Below are 13593 nucleotides of genomic sequence, written 5' to 3' on the forward strand. Positions count from 1 at the left end.
TTATCATGTACGGTTGTTAATCCAATCGTACTCCATTTGGACATTTTGAAAATATCACTTGTCACATCGTCCCACATACCATTTAAACACATGTATTTGTTTTCTTCTGAGACATTGTCTGGTGAGCTCAATAGTGGCACCTAGTACAGCACCCAATATTTTCCTTCTCTCCCTAACCTCCCCTTGTCATACTTTCACTATAGCTAAGGTAAGCAACTGCACGATTGGCTGAATGGATCCAGTATAGAGGTCATTTTTTTACTTATGCGCTGGATTTCGGGAATGTTTACTCTTTGCATCGATACATATTCTTTTTTCCACACCTATCATTTGAAAAGAGCATTTCTTCAATAAAACATAAGCCTTAAACGGATCGACATAATGCCTACCTTCAGCCTTCAGCTTCAGCCTTTTGGGGGAATCGAAAACACTAGTTTATGATTTTTTCCGACGTTTCGATCTGTATGGCGCCTTTTCAAGGGTTCAATCGGTCAAGGTTTCCTAGTCAAGATGGCCTAGCCTAACTTAAAAATGTCATACGGAAGTTTTGGTATTTATTGAGTCCGTTCGGTTGTGGACAATCTCCTACCTATCGGGCGGTTTAGAATTCGGTCCTGTTTTTGGAATCTTCTACTATTGTTTGTTAAGCTAGTTTCTGTGCTAGGGCCATCATTCCGAAGCATGATCTTTCCGTCGACGTAATGCGAACTGTTCCTGAATCCTGAGAATACCTTATTTAGAAAAGCAATAATTTTAATAAAATTGGGAAATTTATTAATTGAACATATTCCGACGTTACGTTAACCCTTCAGCGCGCGCGCCGTTGTAAAAAGTATAACACTACCAAAAAACCTCGCTTGTCGTAAACAGTGCGAGCGCGGTGCAGTTTCAGCTGCTTGATGGCGCGCGTCCTGGAAGGTTAAACGTATAGACTGGGCTGAAAAATATCAGAATTTTCAGTTGACTGCTTGAGCACCTTCACTATCACTGAAGACCGATCAACATCAAGACGATAATTACAAGCTAGGATATAACGTCTTTCACAATCACAGATGACTTTACGGCAGGCCTGCCCAACCTTTCGTGGCCACGGGCCACAAGTGATACTCCATACCAGTCGACGGGCCAGACATTAAATTTCGACATCAAATTTCGAAAGCACGAATGCAACAATGAAATTTTGTACATCCGATTACCCGTTCTCACGGCAAATCACAACACTAACATCATTTGGGTCATAAAATGTGAGCAAGAATTCTTGATTGTTTTGCAAAAATCACCCTGAATACTTTTTTATGAATTTTGCCGAACTGCAGGTTGCAGCAAACAATTTGCTGAAATTCAGCAAACTTTCCTGATTCGTTCAGTAAACTCTGCTGTTCAGCAGCAACGTTTTTCTGAAATTCAGTAAATTTTGCTGAAATTCTGCTTCAAATTTGGCTGTATCTTTCAAGTTTAAAATTTTTAAATTTATGTATTTAAATTTTTTAATCTTTGAAAATTTTTAACAAAACACTCTACCTATTTCGAGTTTATTTTTAATATTAAATTTTATTTAAATATGAAATATCTTCAAATATTTCAGACACATTCTACGGGCCCCGTATCATCAATACCAATTTTTCAAACTTGAGTTATGGCATATTTGACATTTTTATCACATTCTACATTACTTTTGTCATCCAAAAATGTATTCGACATGATATTAGTGTGACAATAAATATAAATTGAACGACGATTAAGATTAACATTAAAATCGTGATTTTAAGTCTTTTAGGCACACTTTTCATCCAAACTATCGTATTTTAAACACCAACACACTGATTTTTCAAAAGTCTTCCATCATTTGTAGATAAATGTATGTAGATTTTATAGCATAAAAAGATTTTTAATCGGAAGACTTTACAACTCTGAAATATTACTGGTCATAGTATGGGTTTTTATTGCGTTGTAACGTCACGAAAAATCCACATTTTTAAATTTTATTGAAATACGGAAAACGTTACAAACATGAAATTTTGTATGCTCTTTGTACTCGAAAAGATCTTTCAAATGAGACTAAAAAAAAGAAAATCGGTTCACGGAAGCCTGAGTTTCACCTGGTTGAAGTTTGCGTTGTAACGTCACGAAAAAAAGTTCTGTGGAAAAGACCAAATCTTTCTGGATTGGACGGCTTCTGAATTGGACAAACGTAGTTTTATATTCAAAACAGTTTCGTTCTCGTTGTGTATGAGCTCTTTTTCGAGATATCGTTTATAAATTGCTCACCATTGCCGGTTAATAAACTACGTAGATTTTTGAAGGTCGGAGGAGATGGTGTTAGGTCAAAATCTACGATGTAATTGTACTGCGATATTGTAAAATTTTTTAATCGTAATCTAATATCACTCAAACCGAAAATTTCTGTGATATGAGTGGCTAACGGACGAAACACTGACGAAACTACAAAGTTATTAAGTTGGTCAAAGACTTACAGTTGATGGATAGTTTGATTTAAACTTCCACCAACAGGCGGCGCTAGTGAACTTACAAATTTTAAATTCCATACATCTCAGGATCCCTTTTACATAGAAATACGATTTCTTCGGCAAAGTTGTTTGGTAAGTAAAGGACTTGCAGTTGATTTACCAATAGATGCGAGATTAAATTTCCATTTTGCAAAAGCAGGCAAGGGGTTAGAATTTCTTGAAAAGTATTCTATAAGCTGGAACTTTTTTCACTTTGGACATATTGTATTCAAATCAAATTGTAATCAAAGATCAATATATAATTCTTAACTCTCAAATTTTAATTTAATTTGATTCACTTATTCCTTAGATATAAGAGTTAATAGGACACAGTCAAAAATATGATTCTGCTTAAAGCGCTCCATCTTTGTGTAGAGCTAACCAATCAAGTCCAAAATTGTAGAAAGTACAGATAACAAGTTGAGGAACTATCAGTCAAAATTTGAGAATTTTTTATATATTTTATAAAAAGTTACGGCTTGTTGAATGTGTTTTGGGTAATTAATAAAATTGGCATGCTTTTGAAAATTTGCAACTACCACCACTGTGTGGCAGAAATTAATACCATACGGCTATTAAACTGAAAGTCCTTGATCTACCAAACAACTTTAATGAAGCAACCATTAATCACGATCCTGAGATAAGTAAAACTAAAAATGTTTATGCCCTCTAGCGCCTCCTAGTGGAAGGATTTGAAATCATACGGCCAGATACGGCCCATCAATTGAAAGTTCTTGACCAGCAAAGCAATTTTGTCGAGGACACCAACTGTCTAAATAGTTAGGATCATGAAATATATGGGATGGATATTACGTCAGTGCTACATCTATTTTTGATACATATAACAAGAATCACGGACAAACAGACGCAACACCTACGAAATTGAAACTCATATATCTCGGGACTCTAATTACTTAGACTTTAGACTTTTAGAATGTTGATGTCTTTGAAAAAGTTGTTTATCTTGTCAAAAAATTTCAGTTCAAAAGCCGTTTGGTTCAAGTTTCTAACTGACTAGTGGTAGTTGAAATTTTGAAAAATAATACACTTTATATTTATTCAAAAAATATTCAACATGCTGTAACTTCTTATAAAGTGCCCAAAGATTTTGCCAAAAAAAAACAGTTTCTCAACTAATCAGTGTGACTGAATCTCACATCCAATAGTAAATCAGCTGTAAGTTTTTGACTTATCAAACAACTTTTTTTTGCCAGAATCAGGTATATTTGTCTCTGGAATCACAGAAATTGATGCCCCTAAGTGGTATGCAGATCCTCAGGTATGTCTTTGGTTCAATAACTGCTCGCACATCTTAAGGCTCAAGCATCCGTCATCATATCTCGGAAATAGAAAAGCAGTTTTTTCGCTGTAAATCAAAACAATGACCACGAAAATATATTCACTGTATTCTATTCCTCGTAAGGAATACAGTGAATCCATTTTCGTTGCAAAAATGATTGATTTGAACGAAAAAACTGCTTTCAAATGTTTGATGATGACGATGATTTCAATGACGAATGGTTCAACGTTAAAGCGTATTCAATTGAATCAATGACATTGCATAAATTATTGAAAAAATGTTTAATTCGACGGTGTGATAAGTTTTATGCTGCAAAATATAAATATCTGGTGGTGCGAAGTAACGAATATCAACAGTTTAGTCTTTGGGACAATATTAGATGAATTTGGGTGGTACTAGGCCGAAGATGGGTACCATTAACCTTCATGAAGGAGTTTTCATACTGCTGATAGCAATAACTTGGCCCTCCGAGCCATTTATCACAAAATGGATTTTTCATAGAATAAAGTTGCTCTTGGAGCAGTAAAAATAGTGCAATAATATATTCACAAATTCGGGCTTATTTTGTCTGATTATTCTGATTCAAAAATGATGTGCATTTTCGTGACATTACAACGCGAGCAGTACCCTGTTTGAAACTGAATGGGCGTTGTAACGTCACGAAATGTAAAAGTCGATTATCCCAAAACGAATCCGAAATGAATATGTTTTATTTCACTGCATTGAAGAACTAATGGTGGGAGAAATTTTCAGTTTAAAATGAAAATCCGAGCAAATTTACGCGGTAGAGGGGGTCGAATTCTAGTGCGTTGTAACGTCACGCTACAAATACGCATTTTAAACAAGTTTTTCTAATGAAAACTAAATGTTAAACAGGTCAAACATATCGGAAATTTTACAAGGAATCTGAATATGATAAAATATTTTGAGGTTTACAGTCGTTTTTATGAATTATAGTGAAAAATCTGACCACGAATGCGTAGAAACGTTGTAACGTCACGGTAGAATGTGCCTTATCTCGACGGCGTGATGAGTTATATGCTGAAAAATTAAAATATCTGGTGGTGCAAAATAATGGATCTCAGCGCGCTAGTCTTTGGAACAAAATTAGAAGAATATGGGTGATACTAAACCAAAGATGGGTGCCGGTGTCATTAACCTTCATGAAGGAGTATTCATACTATTGATAGCAATAACTTGGCCCTCCGAGCCATTTATCACAAAACGGATTTTCAATAGAATAAAGTTCCCCTTGAAGCAGTGAAGATAATGCAATTATATATTCACAAATTCGGGTAAATTTGGCTGATTATTCTGATTCTAACATGATGTGCATTTTCGTGACGTTACAACGCGAGCAGAACCCTGTTTGAAACTGAACAGGCGTTGTAACGTCACGAAATGTAAAAGTCGATTATTTAAAAACAAATCCGAAATTTAAATGTTTTATTCCATTGAATTGAAGAACAAACCAATAAATTTCAATGGTGGAAAAAAAATTTAGAATATCATAAAAATCCGAGCAGATTTTTTAAGATGTTGGTAGCGCGTTGTAACGTCACGCTACAAATACGCATTTTGAACTTGTTTTTCTAATGCAAACTAAATGTTCAATAGGTCAAATATATCAGAAATTTTACAAGGAATCCGAATATGAAATAATATTTTGCGGTTTACGCTCGTTTTCATGAGTTATAGTGGAAAATCTGACTACGAATGCGTCAAAACGTTGTAACATCACGGTAGAATATGTCTTCAATCCTTGGGCATTCATCGATTCCGCGAGCCGTATGTTGGACAGCCCTGCTTTACGGTCTTCGACATAGTTTTTTCTTCACGCTTTAGGCTATATTTTATTATCATAGGTTACAAAATTCATGTAAAATTTGACAAAAAATGCAAGCAAGTGAAATTGCCCATACTAAATCCCATAAAAAAAATCCCATAAAAAAATTCCAGTAGTTTTAGATGGAAAAGAGGATTGAAAAAACTTTCTCCGGGGTTAATGCGATAATTTTCTCATATAACGTTGACCTATCCTACTGTATATTTTTACACCTCAGTGATTTGATGAGATTGCTTTAGTACAGACAAACAGACATATCATTCGTAACATATTGCTATTACATTCATCGTTACGAAAAAAAAATAATCGCCAAATGCTAATCAGGTTGCGTTTCACTGCGGCTTGATGTTGGTAGTGAGTAGACGTCAAACAAGCAACAACGATTAATACATATTTGTTTCAACCGTTGAAAACAAGGACGATGGAGAGTGAGTAGAGTAAGACGTCTGTATGTATGTGGCTTTAGTTCAGTCAAGATTTTGTTTTCTTACACATATTTATCGCTTGCATTGACTTTGTTCATTTTTGAAGTTTCTGCGAAGCACCCTAGGAAGCACCCAATGATGGTTTTGCATCACTATCGGTCCTGGAACATCATCGGTAGCCTTTATAAAGATCTTCGTTGTGGTCTGAGCCTATTTTCTGACTAATCGTTCATCACGTTATTTAAAAAGCCGCTGTTTAATGTGCCGCAGGCATGGGTTTTGATATCTACTACATTTGAACACTTCCAGCGGGACACCGGAACCGGTTCCGGAACTCTATCGGTTGATCCAAATATGATCTGAAACTATTCTCTTTTATTAACCGTTTATCAGGTTGCCTGAAAAGCTTGCGATTTGATGCGTCGCATGTAAGGGGTTGGTTAACTTTTATACTTGGCTACTTCCGTCGTGACATCTGGAACCGGTTCAGTAACACTACCGGTTCCGATATGGTCTGAGAATGTTTCCCTGCCCACTGTTCATCAGGCTATCGAAAAAGCCGCTGTTTGTTTTATCGCATGCATGGGTTAGGTTCACTTTCATATTTAGCCACTTCCGGCGGAACATCCAGAACCGGTTCCGGAATACTACCGGTTCAGATATTGTCTGAGAATGTTTTCCTGCCTACTGTTTATCAGGTTATCGAAAAATCCGCTGTTTGATGTGTCGCATGTATGGCTTTGGTTTACATTCATCTTTGGCCACATCCGGCGGATCACCCGGAACCGGTTCCGGAACACTACCGGTTCAGATATGATCCGAGAATATTTTCCTGCCTGCTGTTCATCAGGCTATCGAAAAAGCCGCTGTTTGATGTATCGCATGCATGGGTTTGGTTCACTTTCATATTTAGCCAGTTCCGGCGGAGCTCCCAGAACCGGTTCCGGAATACTACCGGTTCAGATATGGTCTGAGAATGTTTTCCTGCCTACTGTTTATCAGGTTATCGAAAAATCCGCTGTTTGATGTGTCGCATGTATGGCTTTGGTTCACATTCATATTTGGCCACATCCGGCGGATCACCCGGAACCGGTTCCGGAACACTACCGGTTCAGATATGATCCGAGAATATTTTCCTGCCTGCTGTTCATCAGGCTATCGAAAAAGCCGCTGTTTGATGTATCGCATGCATGGATATGGTTCACTTTCATATTTAGTCACTTCCGACGGAACACTCAGAACCGGTTCCGGAATACTACCGGTTCAGATATGGTCTGAGAATGTTTTCCTGCCTACTGTTTATCAGGTTATCGAAAAATCCGCTGTTTGATGTGTCGCATGAAGGGTTTGGTTCACTTTCATATTTGGCCACTTCCGGCGGATCACCCGGAACCGGTTCCGGAACACTACCGATTCAGATGTGGCCCGAGACTATTTTCCTGTTTACCGTTCATCATGTTTTCGAAAGTGCCGTGGTTTGATGTGTCGCATGAATGGGTTTGTAGCGTTTTCATATCTGGCCCCTTCCTGGGGTACCGATCCGGAACACCTAAATGGCCATAACTCCGGAACGGCTGGACCGATCCGAACAATTTTTAATAGGAAACAATGGGACCAGATTCCGCGTCGAATGAACCGTTCGTCATTAAAATCGGTTGAGGTTTACTGCCAAAAAGTGATGTGAGTTTTTTTTTTGTACACACACATACACACACACATACACACACACACACAGACATCACCTCAATTCGTCGAGCTGAGTTGATTGGTATATGTGACTCGACCCTCCGGGCCTTCTATCAAAAAGTCATTTTTGGAGTGAACATATAGCCTTTCCAGTACACTTAGTGTACGAGAAAGGCAAAAAGTGAACCAAATCCATGCATGCTACACATCAAATACAGGTCGGACTCGATTATCCGAAGTCGTAGCGGCTTTTTCGATAACCTGATCAACTCGTTGATGGACTACGACTGTTCTTGGTGTATTCATAGGAGAATTTCTTGGCTTTTCAGTCCGATTGTGAGATCAAAAACACCTTATGTTCTCTTACTCCGACGTTTCGATCCGTATCGGATCTTTTTCAAGGAATCGATTCCTTGAAAAAGATCCGATACGGATCGAAACGTCGGAGTAAGAGAACATAAGGTGTTTTTGATCTCACAATCGGACTGAAAAGCCAAGAAATTCTCCTAAGAATAACCTGATTAACGGTATGTAGGAAAATAGTCTCAGACCATATCTGAACCGGTAGTATTCCAGAATTGGTTCCGGGTGTCCCGCCGGAAGTGGCCAAATATTAAAGTGGAACAAACCTATGCATGCGACACATCAAATCGCGGCTTTCTCGATAACCTGATAAACGGTTAGCAAGAAAATAGGCTCACACCACATTAGAAACTACAGGTAGTGTTCCGGAACCGGTTCGTCGCGCCGGAATTGGCCAAATACAAAAGTGAACCAAACCCATGCATGCGGCACACCAAATTGCGGCTTTTCTGATAACCTGATGAACGGTAAGCAGGAAAAGAGTCTTAGACCATATCTGAACCGGTGATGTTCCGGAACCGATTCCGAGTGTCCCGCCGGAAGTGGCCAAATACATAAGTGAACCAAAGTAATGCATGCAACACATCAAATTGCGGCTTTTTCGAAAACCCGATGAACGATTAGCAAGAAAATAGAACCAGACTACATTAGAAACTACCGGCAGTGTTCCGTAATTGGATGCAGTTGTCCCGCCGGAAATGGTTAAATGTAAAAGAGAACCAAATCCATGCATGTGACACATCAAATCGCAGCTTTTTAGGTAATCTGATGAACGGTTAACAAAAAAAAATCTCAGACCACATTAGGGAAAACCAGTAGCGCAGACAGACGTTCAAGTTTGACTCAGCAGCTTGTGTAAAAAACATGGCCGCCACAAATTGCCAAGTGGCAATCAGCGAACAGATGGCGTTAGCGACGTTCGCTGCCTCACATGTGCGTTGCGACCAACAACTGTCACCACGGTCGTCTTCCAGCCGGATGGCGGGAAAAGATCGCACGTGTTGCACGCTAATAATGTTTCCACATAATTTGTGCAGAGTAAATGACTTTTATTTAATGTCTAAAATTTTTTGCACAAATTAGCGCAGGACTCTTGTAAACTATTTTACACATTATAACTTTTATATTACATAGATTTGCTTGAATAGAGCTGCATTTGGATGAACTTCACTCGCGTTGGAAAATCTTTGTGAATGTGACGTCAGAGATGTCCATATCCTCAGTGAGGGAAAGAGAAATAGAAAATACACCACTCACGCTGTGCATCTGAACAGGAGCCCTTCTCTTATATGTGGAGCCACCACTGCGATTCAGATGCGCGCAAGCTTGGTGAGTAGAAATAAATCTCTTAACTCCCTGAGCACTAGGCCACACAACAGTGCGGCGAGAGCGATTTAAAATTCTCTTCGGTGAAAGTGTAAAAAATCACCCGGGCGCGCGCTCCAGTGAGGTTTTTGCGCCAGAGTGCGCGCTGCGGTGAAACACCGGAGAGTTCTCGCCCCGGCGACACCATGGTGATAATTCGGTGACTGCTGGGTGAAAACACGGGAGAGCGCCGGAGAGCGATGCGCGCGAAAGAGTGAGCCACACTCGTTCCAAGGCGGACGAGCAAGAGCACGCACTAGCGCTTGGTCTACCTACCACCCAAAACAAGAGAAACTGGCTTCTTGGTGTGGTGAAAAATGTTCCTATCCCCAGTGTGGTCGATAAACTGACGCCGCAGTGAATCGCTACGGTGAAATGCCATCTCTGAAATGTAGGAATGATTTTGACAGTCTTTGTTTTGATTTTATTTCTCGGTGGGTGGTGAATTGGGTGGTAAGTAAGCGGCTGGAAGCACGTGGTTTCTCAAACTGTCAACTGCACTGTGGCAATCGGTTGCCTAGGTGTCGCTAGTGAAAATTTATATAGAAAATTTGAATAAATTTGTTCGAGCTAGAACGTCTGTCTGCGCCAGTAGTGTTCCAGAACCGATTCCGGGTGTCCCGCCGGAAGTGGACGAATGTGGAAGGAAACCAAACACATGCGTGCGGCTCATTAAATACCGGCTTTTTCGATAACCTGAAGAACGATCAGCAAGAAAATAGTCTTAGATCACATTAGAGACTACCGGTAGTGTTCCAGAACCGGTTTCGGGTGCCTTGCTGGAATTGGTAAAATGTAAAAATGAACCAAACCCATGCATGTGACACATCAATTCGTGGCTTTCTAGAAAATCGGGTAAACAGTTAGAGGAAACTAGTTTCATGCCATATTTGGGACAATTGGTACAGTCCTGGTTCCAGATGTCTCGCCGTAAGTGGTAAAATGTAAAATTGAACCAAACTCATGCATTCGGTGCATCAAATCACGGCCTTTTCGATTACCTGATGAACGGTTAGTAAGAAAATAGGCACAGACTACATTAGTTACTACCGGTAGTGTTTGTGGTTCCGGGTGTCCCGCCGGATGTGGCCATATACAAAAGTTAACCAAACAAATGCATGCCACACGTCAAATCGTGGATTTTTTGATAACCTGATTACCGGTTAGCAAGAAAATAGGCTCAAACCACAATAGAGACTACCAGCAGTATTACAGAACCAACTTTGGGTGCTTTGCCGGAACTACGAAAGTGAGCAAAATCATAGCAAGCGATAGATATGTGTAATTGTTCTCTTCATCATGACAAAACTAAATTGATCTCAGAACTCATCAAATCACACCATTTCAGATTCCTACTCATCCTTACAGTCAACGTTGTATGGGAAAATTAAAATTTAATCGCAACAATCCAGAACATTTTTTTTAATCCCCTTTTGCGTCTAAAGTTACTACACAAAATTCTGATGTGACTGGTTGCGCCCTCGCGCTCTGTAATGTGCTTGAAATTTTATTGGGATTTAGTTTGGGAAATTTCACTTGCTTGCATTTTTTTTGTTCAATTTTACATGGATCTTGTAATCAGCGATAATAAAATATAGCCTGAAGTGTACAGAAAAAACTTTGTCGACGACCCCAAAGTGATCTGTGGTTGTGAAAAAGGTTATATCTTAGCTTTTAATCATCGTCTTCATATTGATTGGCCTCCAATGACAGTGAAGGTGGTCAAGCAGTCAACTGAGAGCTCTGATATTTTTAAGCTCTGCCTATACGTTGAACATAACGTCAGAATATGCGTCATCAATAAGTTTTTCTATTCGATAATGGCTTTGATAAAATTCTTGCTTTTCTCAATAAAGTATTGTTAGGATTCAGGAACACTTCGGCTTACGTCGACATCATGAGTACATGTTCGACGAGAAAGGCGCTATCACCACTAGATGGATTAATCAGATTTGTTTTGTGCCGGTCACTGTACCTTGCAAATCGAATGCTGTACAACGATGAAATTTTGAACGTTTATTAATCGACATTGGCATGATAAAATTTCAAAATTTCAGCTTTATGCAACATTTCGTTCCCCCAAATACATGTTTATGAAGCTTCAAAGTCTGACTCCGGTTTCATGTACGACCTGTTTAAGCTAAATAAGGTAGCTTAATTCAAACAATCAGATTCATTAAAAAATACTAAGCGATTTCTAAACAGAGTTCTGATAGCAATTTCTTTGAAAAATCAGGGATTCCTTCAACCATTCCTTCGGGATTTTTCGTATTTTTTATAAAAATCTTTTGATAATTCCTTTGAAAAGCCCTTCAGTTATACTTTTGTAATTTCTCTTTGAAATTCCTACGGAATTTCTCAAGAAACTTTCTCTGTGAACTTTTCAGCATTATTTTTAAGAATTTGTTCAGCGATTTCTTTCTCAGAAAAATTCCATCGGTAATAGCATTGCTTTCCAATAATTGTTTTGGAAATTATTCAAGCAATTGTTTTTGGAATTCTTTTCATTATTCTTTGAATATTCCTGAAGAAATTTATTGCGAGTGCCTGCGGTTCTTTTTGCCTTTCTCGTACACCAAGTGTACTGGAAAGGCTATATGTTCACTCCAAAAATGACTTTTTGATAGAAGGCGCGGAGGGTCAAGTCACATATACCAATCAACTCAGCTCGACGAATTAAGGTGATGTCTGTGTGTGTATGTGTGTGTACAAAAATAAACCCACGTCACTTTTTGGCAGTAAACCTCAACCGATTTTAATGAACGATGATTCACTCGACGCGGAATCTGGCCCAATTGTTTCCTATTTAAAATGGTTCGGATCGGTCCAGCCGTTCCAGAGTTATGGCCATTTAGGTGTTCCGTGGGGTACCGGTTCGTATGACCGGGCCAGATATGAAAACGCTACAAACCCATGCATACGACCCATAAAACCGCGGCATGTTTGATAACCTCATGAACGATAAGCACCAAAATAGTTTCAGACCATATTTAAACCGGTAATGTTTTGGAACCGGTTGCTGGTGCCCTGCCGGAGGTGGCCAAATATAAAAGAGAACTAAACTCATACATGCGACATATCAAATAGCGACTTTTTCGATAAACAGGTGAACGGTAAGTAGGAAAATAGTTTCAGACCATACCTAAACCGGTTGTGTTCCGGAACCGGTTCCGCATGTCCCGCCGGAAGTGAACAATTTTAAAACATAATTAAACCCATGCATGCGACACATCAAACAGCGGCTTTTTCGATAATAAGTTAAATGGTAAGCAAGAAAATAGTTACAGGTCATATCTGAACCGGTAGTGTTCCGGAACCGGTTTCAAATATCCCACCGGAAAAGTCCAATTAAAAAGTGCACCAAACCCAGGCATGTGACACATCAAACAGAGGCTTTTTCGATAACCAGTTGAACGGTAAGTAGGAAAACAGTTTCAGACCATATCTGAACCGTTTATATATAAAACTGACAAAATTGAAGGACTGAATCCAGCTGAAAGCGTTTGATGTTGACTGAAGAATAGTAGGTCGAAACGCGTCACGCTAAACAAACTATTTCGGTCATTTGGCACTGATATATTGACAATTATCAGTGCCAAATGACCGAAACAGTTTGTTTTCACATAATAACATATCTGAACCGGTTGTGTTTCGGAACCGGTTCCTGGTGTTCCACCGGATGTGAGCAAACCAGATTATCGGCAGCGTTACAGAACCAGGATTGGATGCTTCGAAATTACGAAGATGAACAAAATCGATGCAAGCAATTTATATGCGTAAAAGAACAAAATCTTGACAAAACTATAGGGATCTCGTCAAATCACACCATTCTAGATTCCTGAGACGTAATCATACAGTAAGATAGATCTACGTTGTATAGGAAAATTTAAATTTGATCACATTGAAATTTGAATGGGTCTTATTATGAGAGATTTCACTTGCTTGCACTTTGCACACTTGCAAATTTTACATGAATCTTATATATTTATGTTTATAAAATGTAGGCTTAAAAGTTTGCAGAAAAAAAATTGTGGAATTGTCTTGATAATGATCGGCATCCAGTGCTAGTGAAAGTGGTCAAGTAGTCAACTGAGAGTTTCG

At 38.9% G+C, this 13593-nt stretch overlaps 1 protein-coding gene across 2 annotated transcripts in view; it reads right to left on the bottom strand.

The window, feature by feature from the left end:
- Window positions 1-13593, bottom strand: part of LOC109416238 (protein qui-1) — a 378767-nt gene that overhangs the window by 170845 nt on the left and 194329 nt on the right. The window lies entirely within an intron of this gene.

This window comes from Aedes albopictus, chromosome 2 (genome assembly GCF_035046485.1).
Source record: "Aedes albopictus strain Foshan chromosome 2, AalbF5, whole genome shotgun sequence".
Lineage (NCBI taxonomy): Eukaryota > Metazoa > Arthropoda > Insecta > Diptera > Culicidae > Aedes > Aedes albopictus.